We start from the raw sequence: 23,314 nt of genomic DNA, 5'->3' as shown, positions 1-23,314 counted from the left end.
CCAGCCTCTTGGCCAAACCCCCGGGGAATGTTTGGGAATGAAACTGCGGGATAAAGTACATTTGCACTATTGGCCTTGGCTCCCTTTTTGAACTCATGTGGAATCTCAGAACACAGCTCTGGGTGCAATTTGGTGCAGGGGCGTCAAATGCAAAGGAGCCACCTTCATCCCTCTGAGGGTGACCAGAAGTGATCGCCAAAACCTTTCCAAAAAGGCTGCCCCTCCCCCTGCTTGAGCCACCCCCCTTTTGTCTCCCTCCCTCCCTTGTGCTGTTCTGTTTTTGAGACTTGCATTTATTAGTTCCTACTGGGACTCAAGGCAGCTTTTAGGACGTTGGTCTCCCTTCCTCGGTTCTCTCGCAGTAACAACAAGCCTCTGAGGCAGGCCAGGCTGAGAGTGTGTGACAGGCCCCAGGCCACCCCATGAGCTTCTCTGGCAGAAGTGGGGATTCGAACCTGGGTCGGCCAGGGGGCTCTTGCTGTGCCCCTCTCATGGCCGGACTGAGCCAGCTCTCCATCCTGCCATCCTCCCTTGCCAGCCCCGCCAGGCAAAGCGCTCCCAGTCATTTCAGCCCCTTTCCCGTATGCTGTTGCTTGCCGACTCACACATGACGTGAAGAAGGGCACTTTTCCCCTGGAGGTTTGAAAGGAGTTTTGGAAGCCTTATCCCCCTCTCTTGGCAGAGAACAGACCGGGGGACGGGTGGGGGGTCCACTTGCATTCCAGTCTTACCTTCATGCCAGTGTGAATCGGCCGAGAGCAGGCTTTCTCAGTCCTGGAATTTCTTGACAGCCCTGGAAGGTCTTTGGAGTTAGGTAATTTATATATATATATATATATATATTTAAGTTGTTAAATATTTATTGGGTGATATTGGGTGTCAACCCACCCACCCCTCCCAAAATGGCCAGTGATGGGCCTGGAGGGGGGAAGGGGAGGGGCCCTGGGTGGGCGTGGCCACAGCTCTGCTTCCCAGCCCTATTCTGCACCATCGTGCCACTTCTGGAGTTTCTCCGTGGTAAAAATTTGAGAAGGGCAGCAAAGATTCCCTGTGCTGCAGCGTTTCCAAAAAACTGCAAAGGCAACCAGGTTTCCAGCGGCCACTGAGAAGACTTGCTGGCAAAACTGCCCATCTGGCCCCTCTCACTGTCTAAGAACATGTTGGGGGCTTCTGCCCTAAACTGCCTCTCCCTGTGTCAAAGCACCGATATTTTGCCTCTTTTGCTGTTGCCGCTGCCCTGTGAACTCTCAGTGGCTTCTGCCGGTGTGGATTGGGGGGGGGGGGGCCTTAACCGCTGCTGTGGACCCCGTCCAGCTTTTCTCCCCCTCTGCACCGGCTGCCTGTCACAGGGCCAGAGCGGCATCTGTCACATGCCCTTTCCGTGCCACATTCTCTGCAACGAATTCCAGATATTCGGCGGCTGCACCGTCATTCCGCTGGCTCTCAGCACATGCATGTGCATATACACAAAACATAATAAAATCAGAGTCCAGGAGCACCCTTAAGACCAACAAAGATTTATTTATTTAATTAAACTAAGCTCATGCCTTGAATAAATCTTTGTTGGTCTTAAAGGTGCTCCTGGACTCTGATTTTATTGTGCTACTTCAGACCAACACGGCGACCCATTTGAACACACAAAGCATGTTGATGTTTGCTTGTTTGTTTGTTAGATTTGTACACTGCCGCTCCCAGCAAGCTGGCTCAGAGGGACTCAGGATGCTTTTTGCTGTGCTGCAGAGACGGCCGACGTGCCCTCTTACTTTCTGCATGAATTGGCACCAAAGCATCTTAAAGAGTGCGGGCTGTGGGCCCAGCCCAGCGCAGTGCTTGTGCCTGTCTTCCATGAAGAGTTCCCACCGATAGAGGCCTGTGAGGGATGAATGAGACCCCACCGGTCTTTCCTTAAGATTTATGGGATATCTTAATGGACTCCAGGTGGGAGAAGGAAGGAGGAGTTGACTTGCCTAGTGGTGAGAGCATACAAGGAGAACACTGTTGGATAGCTTTTGTTTCCGTACGAGAATCTCTTTGGGCTGAGCCATTATATCACTAGGGGAGGATGCCTTTCCCCATAAGAGAGTTGCTTGAAGACCTGGGGAGGGGGCACAGCGGCAGAGAGCCCCCAGCAGTCCGGGTTCCCGCCCCGCTCCCCCTCCCCCTGCGCGGTGCCTAATCCCTTGGTGATTACTTGCTTTCTCCCCTTATTGCTAGATTGCATTAAACTTCGCCCTGCCACTGACTTTTCTGGAGGCGACAGATGGGAGTATATTTTAAATTAATTTTACTGCACTTTTGTAATATTTTTGTTTTAAATAGATTTATAAGCGACTCGGGGGCTATTTCTACAAATTTATGAAGATAATTTTCACTCTCTTGATAAGGTTAAATTTACACCTGCTATTTCCATATTAATTCACATTGCTAAGTGGATCTAATTTTCTTCCGTTCTTCTATCTAGTGCGCGCGGTCTTTCCTAATGCAATTTCCCCCCTCACTAAATCACTGTGATCGGGAGTCATGATCGAGTTAAATTAACTTAAATTAATTTACTTAATAAGAGCCCCAATGAGGTTAAGATTTATCGACGGGCGCTTCGTTCTCCCTCCTCCCTCTTTATCTCTTCGGAGAGGTTGCCTCCCTCTGTTCCACCCCCTCCCCCTTCGTCTTTCCCCTTTTATGCCTCATGGTGGGGTCACCAGGGATTGGGGTTCCCGAGGTCTCCGGGAGCACATGGCTTTCTCTCGACTGCCTGGGCAGCCCTACCGCTTGCGGCTAATTGGGACTAAATTGTTGGGCGGCTGAGTGGTCCGATCTTTGGCTTGTGAGCTCCCCCGTTCCATCTGTGCAGGTTGCTCTTTGAGAAACAGGCTGAAGGTGAGGTCAGTCTTGCAGCTGCTATTAAGATGCTTAGGGCTGATCCTGCGTAGAGCAGGGGGTTGGACTAGATAGCCTGTGTGGCCCCTTCCAACTCTATGATTCTATGAGTCTATTCCTCGCAATTTGGGAGGAGACCAAAGCACAAGCAGAGGAGCTTGACATCAAACGGACAAAGGTGAAATTAACCCTTTCTTTCACTGGCCACGATTCCTCCCCAAGTCGTTCAGGATAAGCTGTGCATGAGGCCGGCTGCACCTTTGTGGAGAAACTGGACGCAGCAATAGCTGAGAAAGGAGGAGTTTGTAAAGCCGTCAAAGAAAAGGTGTTGCGCCCCAGCTGTGTGTTGCGAAGGCAGGAGGCAGGATCTCCAGAGAGACCTTTCTTGATGCCCACCCAACAGTTTTAGACAGTCTGGCATTGCCCAGCAAGGCTTCTGGGGGGCCAATGGAGATTGAGTGACCTGTGCAGATTGGTCAGAATGTTTCTTTGACAACAGCTGCCACGGCAACACAGGGATCCTCACTGTGTGACTAAAGGTAAGCCGTGGCAGCCATTTTGTGACTGGCTCCACCTCCTGCAGCAGCCATTTTGAGGCTGTGCCTACCGTGATGGGTCAGAATTAGAAAAGTGCATGCAGGCTAAAAAGGGTTGGTGGCACCTGGCATAAGGGAAGCCTTATTGGCACTCCTGCTGCTAAAAGTCCTTTTTCTTCCTGTTGACCAACTTCTGCCCCCAACCCCAGAGTGTGTGGCTGTAATAGAGGTTAAGCTAAATTTATTCCATTTATGGATTTGGTTCTTTGTAGTCCACCTTTCTCTCTGAGACCCAAGGTGGACTGCAAAAAAGTGCAAAGGCAGCACCCCTCCTCCATGTTCCCTGCATTCATCAGTCACAGGTAGACTGCCTCTGAACACAGCAGTTCCACTGAGCTCTGGACAGCTTTCCATGTCTAAGCTGTTGCTGGAGCAGGACTTAGGATGCGTTCGCTGGCAGGGGCTCATGGGAATTGTAGTCCACGGACATCTGGAGGGCCGCAGTTTGACTGCGCCTGCTCTAGACGCTGGCAATTAAAGGTCCCTAAACGAGGCTGCTTGATTTTTCTCCTTTTCCCCCTCCGGTTTCAATGTGCTTTTATCAAGGCAGCCAAAGCAATATGGTGTACATTTAGGCCGGGGCTCGTGTTTACTTCTTCATTATTAAAGTTAAATATTTTGTTAGTGCAAAGCCCATTCTGAGCGGGCTGAAACTATTGAAATAGTTTTCATTATCATGCTGATAATTTAGAATTTCCCCAGCCCCTCCATTCAAGGAATACGTGACAAAGTCAAAGAAGGTGGCTGAAATGGGGGGCTGGATGAATGCAGGAGAGAAGACCCAAATGGTGCGCGAGGCTTAGAGGAGGTGCAGGGCGGTTTCTTTGCCTGCCTGGGATCCCACAGGAGGGCAGCACACCTCTTCATATTTTAGCACAGTGGCAAACATTAATCTTTGGCTGCAAGTGAAACAGGCTACATTGAGAGAGAATCAAAGGGAGGACGAGGGGGATACAGAGAAGCCGTGCCGGGGGCTGGAAGAAAGGGCCGGATGGGGCCCAGTTGCATCGTGGTCAAGACGAAGGGATAGGGAGGGTCTTAGTGCCGGAGGGACGGACCAGAAGGAACGCGATGAAATTAATGCAAAAGGAATTCCGTCTCAACATCCGGAAGAAGTTCCTGACAGTCAGAGCGATTCCTCAGGGGAACAGGCTTCCTCGGGAGGTGGTGGGTTCTCCATCTTTGGGCATTTTTAAACAGAGGCTGGATGGAGAGGCTGATTCTGTGAAGGTTCAAGGGGGTGTAATGTGACAGTGGATGAGCGATTGGGATGTGAGTGTCCTGCATAGTGCAGGGGGTTGGACTAGATGACCCAGGAGGTCCCTTCCTACTCTGTGATTCTGTGAGTTGTGGCAGGGAAGGAGCTTTCATGTGTCACTTGAGGGGAAGGAAGTGAGCTGAACCTGCGTTGAGCAGGGGGTTGGACTAGATGGCCTGTGTGGCCCCTTCCAACTCTATGATTCTGTGATTCTATGATTCTATTCCTCGCAATTTGGGAGGAGACCAAAGCACAAGCAGAGGAGCTTGACATCGAACAGACAAAGGTGAAATTAATCCTTTTTTTCTCTGGCCTGGAGTCAGCCCTGGGCGACTCCTCTCCTTTCAGCAGTGAGCCGAGTGAAACAGGCTCATCTCTCCTGCAAAGTGCCAGGGTGGGTGAGTTGGTGGCAGGAAGGGGTGGTGTGGCCCAGGTGCTCCCTCAGGTGCGAGAGAGTTCGGACACGGCCCCTGCAGTCTCTCAGGGAATTCCTGGTCCGTCCCGGGTCTTGTAAGGAAGCTCGGCAGTTCTGTGCGTGTCTCTGCTTCCCAGGAAGGTCGGTTGCTCCGTGCTTCTCTTGCGTGAGTCTCTCAGAGCAGGGGCCCAGGCATTGGGGCACCAGGATGCTCTGGGGTGCAAAGGGCCTCTGTCTGGGCTCTTTGCTGAACAAAGTGTGCGGCTTCTCTCCCGGCACTGTGGCAAGGCAGCGAAGGAGCCTGGGCTTCCCTCTTGCCCCCCTACAGGCCCGTGCTGAAATTAGCCACATGTTAACGGTCAGTGCTTGGGCTGCTTTGCTAAAGGGGGGGACGGGGGGGGGCGGAGTCTGGCAGTGTGGCTCAGAGGCTGAGCGGTGCGAAGGGGTTAGGCCTCTTAAATCACAATGGGATTTATGAGCAGCGGGGCTGGATCTTGGGGTGCCAGCTCTCCAGGAAGTGCTGAGAGGGCCTGATTGCAGCATGCAATGCATCACCAAGACGTGGCGATCTATATTTCACCAGGGCAGCCGCGGCAAATGCTCCAGTTATCAGGGAGGGTGGGGGGCGCAGGAGAGTGCCTGCCTTTGGTGACGTCACTGGGAGGACTCTGTAGAGCCCCGTTTTGGCCCTTTTGGGACGGACAGCACCCACTGCCCCTCCCGGCTTTACTTGCCCGGTGGCTGAACATCTTCTCGTGTTTGGCCTCCTGCAGTTCGGACTGCACAGCAACATCTGTGTGTGTGTGTGTGTGTGTGTGTGTGTGTGTCTTCTGACCGGGGTGTGCGTTCCTTTGCCCAACTCCGAAGTCTTAATCTGGCAAAGCATTGAAATGTGACTAATGTCTTTAAAAGTTCCTGTCAGTTGCCCCTTTTTCTCTACAAAATTGTTCGATAAGAAAGTGAAAAGTAAACAGAAACCTTGTGCTTAAGCAGATAAACTTGGAAAGCCTTTTCCATCATATTTTTAAGAAACGGCCGTGTCATGGATTCTGCAGAAATTACTCATTTTCATGGTTAGCGGGTTTGTAATTTTTTTTAAAAAATACATACATACATATATATATTTGTCCATGGAGAACTGCTGTTCGAATAATCTTGACGTGCTTTTATAAAGTTTAGGAATAAGAATATGATTTTTGAAGGGATGTAAAACCCATTCTCTGAAAATGACATCTCATTAAAGTGAAATTTATCTCCTGGGATTGGAGACGTTACAGACAAGAAGAAAACAGTGGCCCTCGTTTTTAAAAATGTGTACTTTTCTATAGGGAGTACTTTTTAATCTTTTTAATGAGGATGGAGTGAGACGTACAGCCCCATATTGTTTCTGAGAAGTCCTGACACCCGGCCTAACATAATCCATTTTTCTGTTCCCTAGTTGTGGAGGGGGACCTCCCCCCCCCCCGCGAAAAGCAGAGCAGCTTTTTTGGCAAAGCCGAGGATTAATCTCTCAAATGCTCGGTGCGTCCTTCTCCCTCCCACTGGAATGAAAGACACTCCACAATGCGCCTCTTTTTCCTCGGGAAGCCGACATCTGGCTGCTTGTCTTCCATGTAGTTGAATGTGGCGCCTGCATCTTGATCCAGAAATGGGTGCTGTGGACCTGTGGGTGCTGTGGACCTGTCAGTGCTGCTTGCCAGAGCTCCCCCTCTCCCCCTGGCTCATGTCTTGATTTTGCCATCACCCGAATGGCCACGGGTATGGGGCTGCTCTGGCCAGACGGGGGAATGGGTTTGGGTAGCTAACATCCAGGTGGACCCGAAGGAAGAAGGAAGAAGCTGGCGTCTGGCTACGAAACCTCTCATGTTCTTCTTTATTCTCAGAAGCCATGGCCAAAACGAGGTGTAGGGGGTTGGACTAGATGACCTAGGAGGTACCTTCCAACTCAAATAAATAATGATATACTTTATCAAATAAATCATGATATAGTATTCAATGGATTGAAGTATTCAATGGATTGGTGATTCCAATAGCTCTCCCCCCCCCACTTTATTATTTAATGTTTCATGGATAGAAAACCAAGGTCATTGTTAATATTGTTTTTTCAGAATTTTGGAGCCACCAAGAAAGAAGGAGAAGAAGAGTTGGTCCTTATATGCAGCTTTTCTCTACCTGAAAGGGGCTTACATTCTCAAAGGGGCTTACATTTGCCTTCCCTTTCCTCTCCCCACAACAGACACCCTGTGAGGGAGGGGAGGCTGAGAGGGCTTTGAAAGATTTGCTCTGTGAGAAGAAGAGAAGAGTTGGCTCTTATATGCCACTTTTCTCTACCCGAAGGAATCTCAAAGCGGCTACACCAAACTGGAAGAGATATTCTTCCAGACTCATTTGGGCGGTGGTTTCTCAGAAAGAAGAAGAGCCTGAGAGGTGTCATATCTGGCCAACAGCTGCTCCGTTCTTGATTCACGTCCAGCATCTGACGGGTCTTCTCTTGTTTACTGCCACCTCCAGGTGGTGGCTGGAGATCTCTTGGGACTTCAGCTGGTCTCCAGGGGACAGAGATCAGTCCCCAAGATGGTTTCTTGGGCATTATATTGCAGTGAAGTCCCTCCCTCCCCAAGGCCCAACCTCCTCTGGCTCCACCCCCAAATCTCCAGGCCTTTCCCAGCCTGGAGCTTGCAGCCCTATACGTGATCCATGGTGCAGAGGGGCTTGCATGCTGCTTTGGGCACTGGCAGAGATGCTGTAGCTCGTAATGGCCTCTGTTTCAAACAGGTGGCAGCTGATGGACGTTGGGTGCCCCCCCCCCGAACCTCTCCGTTCACTTCTTGTCTCTGCTGAAAAAGAGACCGAGATTCTTTTTTATTTTTTTGCTTTTCAAATATTTTATTGTGATATCAAACAATATATCCATACCCATTACTAATTCATAAATTCACTAATCTAACAAATAAAGACAAATATATATTAAAGACTTCTCTCCTAACCCTAACAAATGAAATAGTAAAGCCTAGATCTGTGACATAACATTATACTTAGAATCTGTTTTAAATCTTCGCAAAGCCTGGATAGTGTTTTTTCATATAGTCCCAAAACCGTGCCCGTTGCTTAACCTGTTTTCCAAGATCCGTATCTTTGTAGGCAGCAGAGCAGGATTCTTGGAAGTGCTCTTCTACTGCAGACCAACTTGGTTGCCCTCCCAAAACTAATGCCCTAATTCAGGGGTAGTCAACCTGTGGTCCTCCAGATGCCCATGGACTACAATTCCCATGAGCCCCTGCCAGCATTTGCTGGCAGGGGCTCATGGGAATTGTAGTCCATGGACATCTGGAGGACCACAGGTTGACGACCCCTGCCCTAATTGATAGGAAGAGGTTTGAAACTCCGTTGCCCTGGGTCCTGGCCGATAGGAGGTTCTGTTGTCAGGAGCCGGGGGTGGAGGGAATGCAAGATTTCCCCCTTGTTCCTTCTCCCCCAACCCGCCCCTCCGCTTCCAACTTCCCCGTAAGAAACATCAGTCAAATGTGCCCCCAAAACTTAAGGAATATGGCTGGCAGCTGCGGGTACCCAAACCACACCCATTTATACTTGGCTGTAAATTCCTGGGACAAAACAGGATTTAAGAATGTTCACACACAACCCCCAATTCTCCCCTGCCATAATTTTCCACTGCGGATTCTGTCACCCACAAGACCTACTTCTGGTGCTGTTATCAGTTCAGGGATGTGGCCATGCCAGCCGTGCCAGATCCCAGGCCCAGGGGGGTGGAGGGGACCCTGTGTCTCTTTCACCTGTGCATATCTGCTGTCCCTTGTAAATAGATGCAGTTTCAACCTGGAGGCAGGAAGGAGCATGCAGCCTAGGGGATGGAATCTGGCCAGCTCCAGGGCTGTGTGCGTGTCACTACACAAATTTGCTGTAATGGTTAGGAGTGTGGACTTCTAATCTGGTGAGCCAGGTTTGATTCTGCACTCCTCCTCCACATGCAGCCAGCTGGGCAGCCTTGGGCCAGTCACAGCAGTGATAAAGCTGTTCTGACCGAGCAGGAATATCAGGGCTCTTTCAGCCTCTCCTCCCTCACAGGGTGTCTGTTGTGGGGAGAGGAAAGGGAAGGCAAATGTCAGCCGCTTTGAGCCTCCTTCGGGTAGGGAAAAGCGGCATCTAAGAACCAACTCTTCAACTTCTTCTTCTTCTCTCTCCAAAGAGATGGGGATAAATCCTGCCCAGGTTTCCTGCTCCTTTGGGGAGCAGCTACAGTAATTGAGCTCTACTTTGGAGGAACTAATGAAAACAAAATAAAACCGAGACTCAGAGGTTAACGACCAGCTTTAAATGCATATGAAAATACTTAAGAATAATGGGATTTTCTTTTTTTAATTTTGGTTAATGGAGTAGTAGATTTCTGAATTGATCCTATTAAAAATAAAACTGTCACTTTCAAACCTGGGGAAGCAATTATGGGTTATTTAGTTGACGAGGTGTTTTGTGTTAATCTTGGGCTATTCCTTTTCTGGTGCATCTTTCCCCAGCATAGATTCCCCAAGGCAGGGGGTGGGCAGAAGAGCGGATTGGAGAGCACCTTGAGAGAGGAAAAGCCCAAGGGGTCCTGTTCCCCCCCCCCCCATACACACACCATTTGCTTCTTCCTCTTTCTTATGCTGATCAGACCAGAATTATCTGCTTGGAGCGGTCTGGGAACTCCAGCCCTGGAGGCAAGGAGGCAGAGCAGGAGGTCACCCAGCTGGCTGCATGTGGGGGAGGAGCGGGGAAGCAACCCTGGTTTACCAGATTAGAAGCTGCCACTCTTAACCACTACACCAAGCTGGCGCAAGGACTCTAGGCTGGAGCAAGAGCTCATGTGAGCCCGAAATCGAGTTCATTTGATGGAGACGCCAGAGAGGGCCTTTCTGGTGTCAGCCCCACAATGAGGGAGCAATCTGCCCTGGGAGGGATGCCCAGCTGCCCCACTTTCAGGCTTCAGGAGGCCGACAACGAAGACACTTTTAGGTAGGGCGGCATTTGAGGGTCCTGGTCTGTTGGCAGATTCAGGTGCGTCATCGTGTTGGTCTGAAGCAGCAGAACAAAGTTTTGAGTCCAGGGGCCCCTTTAAGCTTAATTCTGGGCATACGCTTTTGTGTGTGCATGTATCCGAATGTAGACACTGGCCAGGTATCTGACGCGGTGTGCCTGCACACAAAAGCTGGTACCGAGAATTAAGCTTCATTGGTCTTAAAGGACTCTGGACTCACACTTTTGCTTTGCTTGTGTGGCTTTGTTGCTGGTCCTAATTGGAATTTTAAATGGGGACTTTTAGGGAGTTTTTTTTTAGATTACTGTTTTATTTACATCGTAAGCTTCCTTGAGGGTCCACAAGGTGGAAAGGTGGATGATAAATCGTTTGAAATAATGAAAGAGACAAATCTTCAGATACAAGAATGAACGTTTGAGACATTCCCTCCCATTGAACTCTCTGTACCAAACTTCTGGGGTTTTTGAAAATGAGGGCCTCCCTCCTCCCCTCCCTCCCTCCCTCCTCCTCCTCCGGTCTGCTTCTGGCCTCCTTTCAAGAGGGATTTAGCTCCCAGGGCCTGATCCCAGCCAGCAAGATGCAGACGGACCAGGGCAGCGCTGCCTTTCCTTTTGTGGGGTGGAGGGGTGGTGGAGGATTGCATAAAGCAAGAAGCCTTGAAAACCAGCATGGAGGGCCTTATGGGGCTTGTGATGCTTTGGGTGGCGCGGCAGTGTTTTTGCCCCCCCCCCCCCATGCGCCAGACCAATCGGGTGCAAATTAAAACTCCCTTGGAGCCCCTTCCCAGCCATTCCGCTTTGCCGGTACGAGTGGTGGTGGTGGTGGTGGGGGGACGCTTCCCTCCCAACCGCTGAGAATTGACTGTCTCCATGCAAAGCCCCCCCCCCCCCCCAGCCCTTGGTAGGCCTTGGCCTTATTTCTCCAGCTAGGCTGCGAGAGTCCCGTGGCGGAAGGAAAGAGAAAAAGAGAATGAACGAGCAGCCCCCAAGAGGCTTCTGGGGAGTTCGCTCCCCTTGCTTCTCTTTCTGGTTTCGCTCGAAAGGAGGGCGCAGGGAGGGTGCTGGAGACGGCTGAAACTTTCTGGAATACGAGGGCATTGCTTTGCATCGGAGTTCTTCTCTCCGGCGTTTGGAAGGTTCTTCTGGATCCTTCAGGACAGCAACAGCTCCTCTGAGGCTCCACCGGCAGGAGGGACGGCAGGTGCCTGCAAGGAGAGACTGGCTTGGGGGGAATCCAGACCGCCGGGGGTGAGCTCGTGCCCCAGCTTCTGAAGCCGGAGGGACAGGACAGGGAAGGAACTGGGGAAAGGCCTAAGAAGCTCCTCTCAGCTAAGGATGGCCCCGGCTGAGCAAGAACCACTGGCCTTCTTGCTGTGCCCTAGGGTGGCCCTGCTCTGCGGTGCTTGCATCCGGGGGTGACTGTGCTCCAGTGGCATCCAGCTTTCCTCTTTAAAGCAGCTTCCCATCACCCCCCTCCTTCCCTGCAACAGGCACCTTGTGAGGTAGGCGAGGCCGAGAGAGCTCTGAGAGAACTGAGGACGGCCCAAGGTCACCCAGCTGACCTCCTGTGGAGGAGGAGTGGGGAATTGAACCTGGCTCTCCACGTTAGAGGCTGCTGCTCGCCCCAGGCAGCCAATTGAAGCAGCCGAGCTCCCTCTGAATTCTGGGGATTTTCCCACAGGCCTTTGCTGCTCCCGGGGAGAAAAAGGATCTGCGCAAGATGCGCCAGGCTGTGGCAGTGAGACAGCCCATAATTGTCTGTGCCGCTGGTTCCTCTCATTTGTTTGTGACACCGGCGTGGCCGTCTCAGAAAAAAATATGGTAATTTCCCAAGGCCGTTCCTCTTTTCTTTGAGGCCCCTCTGCCGCGTCTGCTGCGTGTCGTGGCCATCCATATGCTGGCGTCTCATTTCTGCCGCGTTGACTCATGGCCCGCGTCCCAGATATATGGGGGAATCTCGCTTAATTTGAATAAATGTTTGTCCTCCTGCACATCTGCAGCTGTCAGGGAAGGCTGGCTTGACTTCGCTTTCGGCTCTTTGCATCGATGAATGATCATTTCCCAGGACTTCATCCTTCTGTCCGTCCCGGAGCCACAGGCAGTTTGGGGGTCTTGGCGTCTGCGAAGACTTCCTGATTCGATGGAGACACACGCAAAGTTGATTGCAGCAGCTTAGCTTATCTTTTTGCAGGAACATTCCTCTCTTTGCTGCTGAAGGTGAATTCTCTCCCCTCTCTGAGAGCTGAGAGCTCCACCTCCCTGTGACTGTGTTGGATTATCAGGTTCCAGGAGACCCTTCAGTTCTCCAGGTGACAGAGATCATCTCACTTGGAGATTGTGGTTAAGAGTGGTGACCTTAATCTGGGGAGCCTGGTTTGGTTCCCTCGCTCCTCCACCTGCAGCCAGTTGGGTGACCTTGGGCCAGTCACAGTCCTGTTAGAGCTGAAGACAATTGGAAGCTGCTTTGAGACTCCTTCGGGTAGAGAGAAGCGGCATCTAAGAACCAACTCTTCTTCTTCTTCTTCTTCATTCATATCAGGGCTCTCTCAGTCTCACCCACCTCGCAGGGTGTCTGTTGTGGGGAGAGGAAAGGGAAGGCGACTGTAAGCCGCTTTGAGCCTCCTTCGGGTAGGGAAAAGTGGCATATAAGAACCAACTCTTCTTCTTCTTCAGTAATCTCAGGGCTCTCTCAGCCTCACCCACCTCGCAGGGCGTCCGTTTTGGGGAGAGGAAAGGGAAGGCGATTGGAAGCCGCTTGGAGACTCCTTCTAGTAGAGAAAAGCAGCATATAAGAACCAACTCTTCTTCTTCAGTAATATGATATAAGAACCACATCTCCTTCTTAGATTTTTATCCTGCCGCTCCCAGCAAGGTGGCCAAGGCTCGATGCGGATAGCAATAAAACATCATATAACCATTTAAAACCCCCCATAAAACAATCCCAATACCCCTAAGAGATGCAGGCCATCACAGGACTCCGAGGACCCTCGAGTGGGAAGGGGCCCTGCAGGCCATCTAGCCCAACCCCTGCTCAAGGCAGCATCAGCTGTGACACGTGGGCCCGTTCCGCAAGAGGCAGCCCAGATGCCAGAAGCAGCTGGAAGGAGTGCAGCCCACCACTGCCTCAGCTGAAAGGACCGAAGTTAAGTATGGATGAAATGAAGATGCAAGCAGAAGGACTGGAATAAAGGGTTGCTCTCGGGCCCTCCCTCCCCCTCCTCACTTTAGCCGTGCCCCTTCCGCCCCAGTTTGATCCCTTGCTGTCAGTATTCTGTTCTGCGTTTTGCCCCTTTAATAGGCGTTTTGCAAAATATTTGAGCTGGACGTGGGTGGGGGAGATGGGGAGATTTCTTGGCAGAGAGGCACCCTCCTTGCCAGCTACCAGGTGTGGCCTGCCCAGGAAGCCCCTCGCGGGGCTGGCAGCCCACCAGGCAGTGGTGTGCTGCACTCCTTCCAGCTGCTCCTGGCATCTGGGCTGCCTCTTGCGGAACGGGCCCACGTGTCACGGATGGCTGACCGGCCACGTCTCTTGAGGCTGCGCAAAAAGACGGGAGCCCCTTTCCGGGGCAGGAAGGTCACCCCGCCTGGCAAATGTTGGGGGCTGAAGTCTAAATTGATTTGATTCTTCCTTTCCCGGCTAAAAGGAACAGGTGGCCCTCTTTCCGTCTGGAGGGATGGATCCACCTGTTCCCGTCCTTGCGTGAGAAATATGCATGCAAAGAAAGCTTCCCTTCGTCAGGCAAGGCCCGGAAATGAAGTTAAATGGGCCGGAGGGGGAGGCGGTGGGGGGGGGGGGGGGGCTGCCTGCTTTTGGCAAGTGATCCGGGGCACCATTTGTTCAAGAGTAAGTTCTTGGCAGTTTCCAAGTCCCAGTATTAAGGAACTTTTGGTTTTCCCTGAAAGTACAAGCTACGGACTTTGCTGGGGATGCCTTCAAGGTCATTGGGCCTCATCTCTGATTCCCGTCTAATTTGTTTATGTGTTTCTGTTGAATTATTTTAAACATTTTAAATGTCATTTTTAGTTGTGCTGATGTTTTTATGCATGCGCTGCCTTGGGGGCCCTGATGGGATGGAAATGCAGCCGTCAGATGCTTCTAACAAGAGTGATAACAAGCTTCATTTTTATGTATTTAGAACAGATATTAGCCGACTTTCTACCTCAAAGATCTGAAGGCGGCTTATAATGTAAATAAAACAACATTTATATAAAAACAATACATCAACGGCCACAATTTAAGATCACAATTAGGACTGTCAGTAAATAGCAGAAACCCTAAATTAGTCAAGACCAGTCTTATTGTTTAAATAACAGACAATTGTGGGTGCGCAAAAGTTTAGGAATGCCACAGCTCTTGGTGATTTATTTAAGAGGGAGGAATGTGACCCACAGGTCGGAGAAGAAGCGTTGGGTATTATACCCCACTTTTCTCTACCCAAAGGAGTCTCCAGATGGTGGACAATCCCCTTCCCTTCCTCTCTCCACAACAGACACTCTTATGAGGTAGGTGTTATTTCCCTCTGCACAGCCAATCCGATCTCCGCTAATCAGCAAAAGCCGTCCACTTCCACAAAACATTTGGCAGCAAGCATGGCACCCATGGGTGCCGCACGGGGGACCCCTGGCCTAGAGGCTCATGCCTTAGGGATCCACAGGGATCCAGCTTGATGGTTGCAGGGTGTTTGGTGTTCAGAGGAACTGGGAGGAGCGGAAGAGCCCTGGCAGAAGGGGGAGGGAGAGTGCAAGCCAAGCCCCCTTCCTGCCGCACGGGAGGAATGTTATCCGGGTGCCCTCCATCAATCACCCGCAGCCTCGTGGTGATTCTGCCTTGGCACTGCGCAGGGGTTGTTAATTGTGTTGCCCTGCCGCTCAGGCGCCCCTCGTGGGGGAAATCAGAGCCCCCCTGCTGCTGAGGAGCAAAGACTCCTTGACGGAAATGGCCCTCTCCTGAGCCCGAGGCTGCTGAGCATGCAAGGGGCGCGGGAACGGGGCGGGGGCTCTTCCCCGAATCAGCACTCTCGTGCGCCGCAGACCGCCGAGCCCAGGCCCAGCAAGCTGCTTCCTTCTGACTCTGGTGAGCTAGCCCCAGCCCCCTCGAAGTCCATGGCCCTGGGTCGCCAGGCCGTGCCACAACATCTGGGCTTGCTCCTTTGCACTATCCTGGCGTTCCTGTTTGCAGGCAGGAGGCGCCGGGAGCATCTGTCCAGCAGCAGCGTCCCCTCTGCATCCCAAACGGGGGGTGGGTGGGCGGGCGGGGGGAGGTGGGCGCAGGGGCTCTCAACGGTCGCAGCTGCTCAATTTGGAGAGGTGGCAAAGGGCACGAGGGTCATAAAACTGGGCATGAGGCCGCATGCTGCTGGTCTGGAAGCGTCGGAGGCCTCCCGTGGTCAGGGAAAGGCCTTGCTATGCTAGGAATTCGGGAAGCTTGATTAGGGCCGGAGAGGTCTGCAGGAATGCCGGACTCGGCTTCCCCATCCCTCTGCACAGGAAGGCGGCCGGAGCAGTTTCCCAAGGAGAGCCGTGTCGTTCTGCAGTAGAACAGCCACATTCCAGTCTGGCAGCACCCAGGAGCCCAACAAGATTCTTGGGGTCCGCAGGCGTGACCAAGAGGACTTTGGCTCTCAAAAAGCCCCCCCCCCCAATCCTGTGGGTCTCTGAGGCTCTGCTGGTCTCCCACGTGGCCAGGTGAAGAGCCAGCATGGTGTAGGGCTCAGAGCAGGGGTAGTCAAAGCGCCCAGATCCTGTGAACGCCAGGGATGTGCCAGGGAGCAGAGCGGCCCTCGGGAGCCGGCACAGGGGACCCGGCTGGTAGCGCTGATTCCCTGGCCTTGTGGAGATGCGTTGTTAGTCTGCGCCTTGTAAACAGTGCTTAGCATTCGTAAAGGCCCTGTCGAGGGTGCACAATTACAGGTTTTTGGGGCATTGTTAATGCATCTAATATTTAAGCATCCCAAATGAGTTGGCCGTGTTCCCTAAGACTCGGTTTATTTCATCCCTCTTTTATGTCTACTGGCTTCCCAGCGGCCTCGACCGTGACTGTTTCCAATGCCCCAGAAGCACAAGGGAGGCTACTCAGAGTCTTTGGCAGGGTCGGGGTGAGAACTGCTCTCTGGGGATGAGCGTCTTTGGCCCTTTTTGTCCCGTGGAAACCGCAGTGTGTGGGAATGGACCCCCCAGCCTCCCATTCCTCTCCCCTGCTGCCCTTCTGAAGAGGGGAGGGGGGAGGGAACGCTCTAGTTTGGGGGTGGTTTTTTGCTCCTTTGCACCTCACGGGTCTTGGTCTGCAGCCTTCTCAGGGTAGCTTTGTGTAATGGAGCATTAAGGAAGAGCTGGTTTTCACACCCCACTTTTCACTACCCAAAGGAGCCCCAAAGCAGCTTGACAAACACCTTTTCCTTCCTCTCCCCACAAAAGGCAGGTGAGGCTGGGGGAGCTCTGAGAGAACTGTGCCTAGACCAAGGTCACCCAGCATGTGGGGGAGGAGTGGGGAATCAATTCCAGATTAGAGTCCACTGCTCTTTACCTGCTGTACCTTCTCACTCTCAGAAGGTGAGGTTGGGAGCGATATCTGAACAACCAGATAGGCCATGTTCCAGAGAGAAGAGGTGTTTTGGAAGGAACCGAGCAGGAGGCACAGCCCCCCCCCTTTGGAGTGTGCCCAAGTTGTGCTTATGAGGGGAGGGGATCTCGCACCTGAAAACTAGCTCTAGCAGCTGTCGATTAAAGTTCTCTATGGGTTCAAATCTCACCAACATGGCTGCACAGATGACCGCTGCAAGCAGAAGGCCCCAGTCTCCAGATTTAACTATCCACAGGTGGGGCTGCATTGAGAATTAGACATTTTGATGTTGGTTCCTGCCATCTGGTCCAATAAATACCTTCTTTTCATGGAAGAGTTCTCCATTGATCCAGTCTGGATTGTACTAAAGCAGGAAGGACAATGGCCGGTTTCAGCCAGCCCTGGGAAAGCCGGAATGCTAGCCAAAGATATTCGCTGCTGGGAAACTCAGGAGCACCGTGGGATCCCAGAAGACTGCGCTGGAGGGCGGCTGCTGGCGCTGCTGTGGTTTGCGTAATGCCAGACTAGATTTCCCTCCGAACTCCGGCGTTCCCTAACTCATGGCCATTTTGGATCTGTGCTAAGGAGCTGGTCTGGAGAAGCAGCAGTGCTCCGGAGAGGGACTTGACGGGGACTCCAAGTCATCAGGCTGCCTTTCCCAGGACAGGCAAGATCCTGCACGCTTGGTCTCCTTCGCCATGTCCAGCCCCACGGAGGGGCGGGGCTGTGGTGCAGGAGGAGAGCTTCTGCTGGGCATGCAGGGGCCATCCCTCTGCGCCCCCAGTTCAAGGGGGACCAGGCAGTAGGGGACGTGGAAGACCTGGGGCCATGGAGAGCCGCTGCCAGTCCGAGGAGACAAGACCGGTCGCAGGCAGCTTCATGTTTTTTGAGCTGGGGCTGATCCTTGGGGGGGAGGGCGAACTGCTAAATGGTTAGGTTCCTGCCACTTTTTGCAAATAAAGGGTTTTATTGTACTTCTTACGGTTTAAAATTGTAAACCGTCAGGAGCTGGTCTAGGCTGAGAGCGGCGAGTAATTATTATTATTATTATTATTATTAATAATAATAATAGTAATTAATGTGTCCAATGTTCAGCCCTTAGAGGCAGGCGTGCCCCGATTGTAGCAAGGGCCCCGATCCTGTTGCTGGCCACAGGGACGGACGCCTGCCTTGGCTGGGGACGGAAGGTCTGATTCAGTAGGAGTCGTCTTCCCGTGTTCAGACATTCGCATGGTCACACAGCTCACGCTGCATCGTGTTGTGCACCAAGAGCCAGAATGAGGAGGTTGGCCTTCAGAAGGGAGTCCTTCCAAGAGATTCCATGCCAGAAAAGGCAGAAATCAAAATGCGGGGGGAGAGGGGGCAGAGGAGTGCCAGCCCCTTGCCTTGGGAGGGGGGCACGTGGTGATGGTCTGGGAGAGGGGTGCAGGAGAGTCCTGTGACTTCCCACGAAAAGGGTTAATGGGCTGTGAGCCGGTTCCACACAGCATTTGTCTTGGCCTGTGGTGCTTCTGGATGCTGCATGAGACCCCCGGTGCTGGCTGCCAGACCCTTGGTTTGGGGGAAGCCACAGGGCACGTTCCTCCCCCCCCCCCCAAACACACACGCACATTGCCTTGGCCCACGCTAGGCCTGCCAGGACAGGGTTTTTTGAAATTTTATTTTATGAGAACAGTCGGTTACGACTCCCCGAGTGCTGTAAAAGTTAATGTGATAGTCTCTTTGCGCCTGGGCTCATTTTTATAATTTTTTATTTTATGAAACAGGACAGGGAGTTTTAGTGACTTATTACTATTCATTTCGTTTCAATGCAGTAAATATTGATTCAGTTGGGGGTTTTCAATTTAAACCACTCGGCGATTATATAAAATATTACTAGCCTCTGAAATTATGCTTACCGATCCCTTTGGCTGCTCATTAAGGAAGGGGAGCGATTTTTAGATCCCCCCGCTTTCATCATTCTAATAAATGGGCCCAGCCGTGGGTTTTGCACGCGAGGTGCCGCCAAGCCGCAGCTCACGGGAGCCTGACAGCCCGACTGCGGCTCTTAATTTGGCAGCCCTTTCAAAGGCTGGCGGTTTATTTATATATTTATTGGGCTTCACGCAGGCTTTTTGCCGGTGCTTTCTGCGTGGCAGAGGAGCCTTGATGGACGTCCGGGATAAATGGAGACGGCTTGCCAAGGCAGAGTTGAAAGCGGGAGAGCATCCCAGACCTCTCTTTCCACGGGGCCCGAGCTGAAAGGGTTCTGTTTGCGGTGGGAAGATGGGAGGGGGGGGGGAGCTGACTGCCGTAATTAGCACCGGCATAATGACATCTTTAGCAGAGTTGCTACTGCTAGCAGCAGGCCCCGTGCCAGCGATCAAGATTTTGGTGATCAAGATCGCTACGTGAATCCATTTCACTCAACTCCTGAGGGGCTCTTCTCCGGCATTGTGCTGGCGGCGTTAGGACACGTCGGGATGGGAGTTTTGCTAGAGTTTGCATGGCCTCTGGGGTGGCACACGTGGCCTTCGGACAGTCCCGTTACGGCCGGCTCTTTTCTTGCAAGGCTGGGGGTGGAATTCGCAGGGCTCTGCTAGCAGACCTTATGTAAAGGAAGCACGGTGCTTTCTCTTACCCTAGGGCAAGGGTAGTCAAACTGCGGCCCTCCAGATTTTTGGCTAAACATCTGGAAGATGTTCCTGACAGTTCCTCAATAGAACAGGCTTCCTTGGGAGGTGGTGGGTTCTCCATCTCTGGAGATTTTTCAACAGAGGCTAGATAGCCATCTGACGGAGAGGCTGATTCTGTGAATTTAGGCAGATGGTGAGTGGGTGGGCAGAAGGGATGGTGTCTGAGCGTGGCTCTTGTGGCCCTTCCTTGCACGCCTAGGAAAATGTTTATCATCCCTTTGGGGTCAAGAAGCAAATTTCCTCTAGACTAGCCAGGGATTCTGGTTATTTTATTTTGGGGGGGGGGGAGCACCATCTGGGCATAGAATTGGGGTCACTGCTTTGTTTGGCCTGAGGGCCTCGGCACATGCATGTTCTCCAACTGTGCCGGTTGGCCAAAGTTCTTGGACGCAAAAAGCAGCATCATTCGTCTGACTCCGTATCAGGCAGCTGGGTGGTGTTTAATTCAGGGTGCCCGTCCTTTTCTAAAGCCAGGTTCTGCCCTCTCTCTTCTGGTCGAGGTGGACAGGGCAAGGCAGAACTGGGGGAGGTGCTTAGGTGTGGTGGGCAACATCCCACCGAGGCCAGTTGGGGGCAGTAGAGGGTGGCTCTGGCTGAAATACCGGAGGAAAGGCAGAGGAGGATGAGGCCAGAGCTTCAGCACCATGGACAGATCCCAGGCAGCCGACTTGCTTGGCCCACCGGGAAGGGGTGACGCACGGTGCTCCTGTGATCGGGTGGGGTGACTGGAGGGGCGGACTAGGACAGGGACCCAGGTTCAAATCCTCCGTCTGTCGGGAAGTTTACCGGTCGCCTCTGCCAAGCTGACCTCACAGCGTAGCTATGAGAATAAAATGCAAGGGAAGAGAACAGGGTTAACGGAAGAAAGTCAGGGTAGAAATGAAGATGATGATGGTGGTGGTGGTGGTGGTGGTGGTGGTGGTGGTGGTGGTGGTGGTGGTGGTAGTAGTAGTAGTAGTAGTAGTAGTAGTAGTAGTAGTAATATTTTGCCGCTACCCTCTTACTGCCTCTTGATACCTTAGGAGATCAGGAGGAGAGATATCTATGTGATGTCTGTTGGGCTCCAGCAGGACTCTCATTTTGCCTTTACGTCCTGATGTCAACCCTCCAGAGCAACTGGTTGGCCACTGCGTGAGGCAGGAGGCTGGACTAGATGGACCCTCCTCACTGGTCTGATCCGGCTTCAGACTCCATCAGTGTCTACTCAGACTGGCAGCAGCTGTCCAGAGAAAGTCCTGTCCCATCCCCTACTGCCTGGTCCGTCTAGACGGAGATGCCAGGGATCGAACCTGGGGCCTTCTGTGTGCCAAGCAGAGGCTCTTCTGCTGGGCCATGGCCCCTCCTCACCATTCCGCCCAGACTCACTGTTTCCTGCCTGGGAGACGGAGGCGGGAGACCCGTGGCTGGTGCGTGGAGTGGGGTGCTGTTGGAGAGGCCAGGCTCTCTGAGGGGTGATGCTTTGGCTATGAACGCGTATCGGATTCCCTTGCTAATTTCTCCTCAACCGGCGTACATAGTTAGACACTGTTTTAAACAGCAATTTGACACTTGCGTTAAAGGGAGCAGTAAACTTTCTGCAAGGTGATCAATAGAATATTAGACTAGTGGCATATTTCAGAGGGTGGCCGGAAATCTCTTCTGGACCGCGATGCCTTCCTAATTCTCCGCCCAGCTCAGTCCTCTGGACTGCAAGGCTGGCCCTCCTTTGAGTTGGCTTTTGGATCAGACACACCCCCCCCCCCCAGCGATGATGGGGGCTGGAAACCAGAGCACAGATTTGATCCGTGAGTTTACAAGCCCAGCAGACTATGAGATGTTGCTGGATTGTGTTGCACTATTGATAGAGAGCCAGTTTGCTGTAGTGGTTAGGAGTGGGGACTTCTAATCTGGCATACCGGGTTCGATTCTGCGCTCCCCCACATGCAGCCAGCTGGGTGACCTTGGGCTCGCCACAGCACTGATAAAGCTGTTCTGACCGAGCAGGAATATCAGGGCTCTCTCAGCCTCCCCCACCCCACAGGGTGTCTGTTGTGGGGAGAGGAATGGGAAGGCGACTGTAAGCCGCTGTAAGCCTCCTTCGGCTAGAGAAAAGCGGCATATAAGAACCAATTCTTCTTCTTCTTCTAGCACTCAACACTGACAATCTCTGCTCAAAGGAGGGATTTTCTCGAGGGTGGGTTTCAGAGGGTGGTGCTGGGGGGCGGCTGCTCAGCCCCTCCCTCAGCACAGTGTAGTGGTAAGGGCGGCTGACGCTCCCCTGGAAGGGAATTCCAGAGTTTGGTGTCCTGACCAATAAGGACTTTTGGGGGTCACCAGCTGTCTCGCCCCAGAGGTTGGTGGCAACGGAAGGAGGACCTTCCAAGATGACCAGAACGACTGGGTAGCTTCCTATGGGAGAAGACAGCCCTTAAGGTGTGTCAGGTCTGGGCCATGCAGGGTTTTAAAGGTCAACGCCAACCTCTTGAAGGAACCTACCAGCAAACTGGGAGCTAGCCGGGTAGTTCTCCTCCTCCTGAATCCCACCCTTCTCTTGAGTTTTGTCAGAGTCCAAAACCCTGTTTCAGCCCAAGAGCCAACGGGGGAAAGGCGATCTCAAAAGGCTGGTGCCACCTATGGAGCCGCTTGGGGTGCGTGTCATTCCTGCTCCACTCCCTCCCTGCCCAATTTAGCACCAGGCCCTGCTCCTGGCTAAGAACAGACTCATGATCTTACTGGGGACGGCGTCCCTTGTTCTTGGAAAGCGCTCCAGGCCTCCCCTCCCCGCCCCCGGCCCATCCCGTCCCGGCCGGAACATTTCCGCATAAGGCCAGCCTCCGAGGTCCTCTCCCGTTCTGTCAGCACCAGGTAGGAGGTCCGGACTCATGCGCTAATCGATCTGACAGAGCCACAGAATTCCTGGTGGCTTTCACTTCCTATATAGAGCATCCCAGGGCATCGGGACATTCAAAGGATATTTGGCATTTTGGTTTAAAAATAAGCCTGCTCCAAAAACAGCCCGTGTTCCTCGGCTTGGGGAATTTCTTAATGGCTTTTTCACATGCTGGCCTTGGAGGTGCTTCCCAGAGCAGTGCGAGGAGAGGCTGCAGGGGTGGGGGGATGCAGAAGAAGGCCAAGGGGTCCCTCAGGACTGGCGGTCGGGCCTCTCCAGCAGGCCCTGGGGCAATGGGGACGTCATGAGCAAAGACCCCCCCCCAGAGGTGCTGCTGCATCACCTGCTGCCCCAGAGATGAGCCGAATGGATTGCTGACAGGTGTTCGAAATGGAAACCGGCAACATCGGCCAAGAGACGGCGACACCGTTGCACCCAGCTGTGGCCGAGCCCCCTTACACCCGTGGGCCTGCAGCTCTGGAGGCAGGGGAAGGCAGGAGGGGGAGAACCCAGCTCTGGCCTGCTCAGGCTTTCATGGGCCCACGACCTCCCTTCTCCCCCTCCCCACACCCTTTCCTTACTGTCTTCTGTTGCCCCCCACCCCCACCCCAAGTCAGCAAGGTTCATCGTGTTGGCCCCACGGAGGATACCACCCGGAGGAAGCACCCCCCCCTTCCCCGCCACCCCGGTTTAATTTGCGGCTAGAGATCTGTTCCGAGAGCCTCCACTTCCCCCCAGTCAGCACTTAATTGGCAAGGTACTTGATTTAACAGCGTGGGAGCCGGCACCGGAAAAATGGCCGGGATAAATCACCGCCTGACGCCAGAAAATAGATATAATCTCAACATTAACTACATTAATAGTAGCAGGAGCCGAATTAAGAAAGCCATAAAGCATGGGCAGGAGAGTGTAAATTATCGCCACCTCTCTGTCTGCCGCGGCCCCCTCCTCCTGCCCACCCGTCAGTGCGTGGAGGTGTCCGGGGCCGGGCTCAGGAGGACCCGGGAGAGCTGCAGAAACCGGAACCGCCCTTTGGG

The 23,314-nt window shown here is 52.8% G+C and overlaps 1 protein-coding gene across 1 annotated transcript in view; it reads left to right on the top strand.

Annotated features, from left to right (window-relative positions):
• Nucleotides 1-23,314, top strand: part of ZC3H3 (zinc finger CCCH-type containing 3) — a 210,023-nt gene that overhangs the window by 95,708 nt on the left and 91,001 nt on the right. The window lies entirely within an intron of this gene.

The sequence above is a fragment of the Paroedura picta genome, chromosome 9 (assembly GCF_049243985.1).
Source record: "Paroedura picta isolate Pp20150507F chromosome 9, Ppicta_v3.0, whole genome shotgun sequence".
Classification (NCBI taxonomy): domain Eukaryota; kingdom Metazoa; phylum Chordata; class Lepidosauria; order Squamata; family Gekkonidae; genus Paroedura; species Paroedura picta.
Note: the sequence above shows the minus strand (reverse complement) of the source record. Positions and strands in the feature narration are given on the sequence as shown.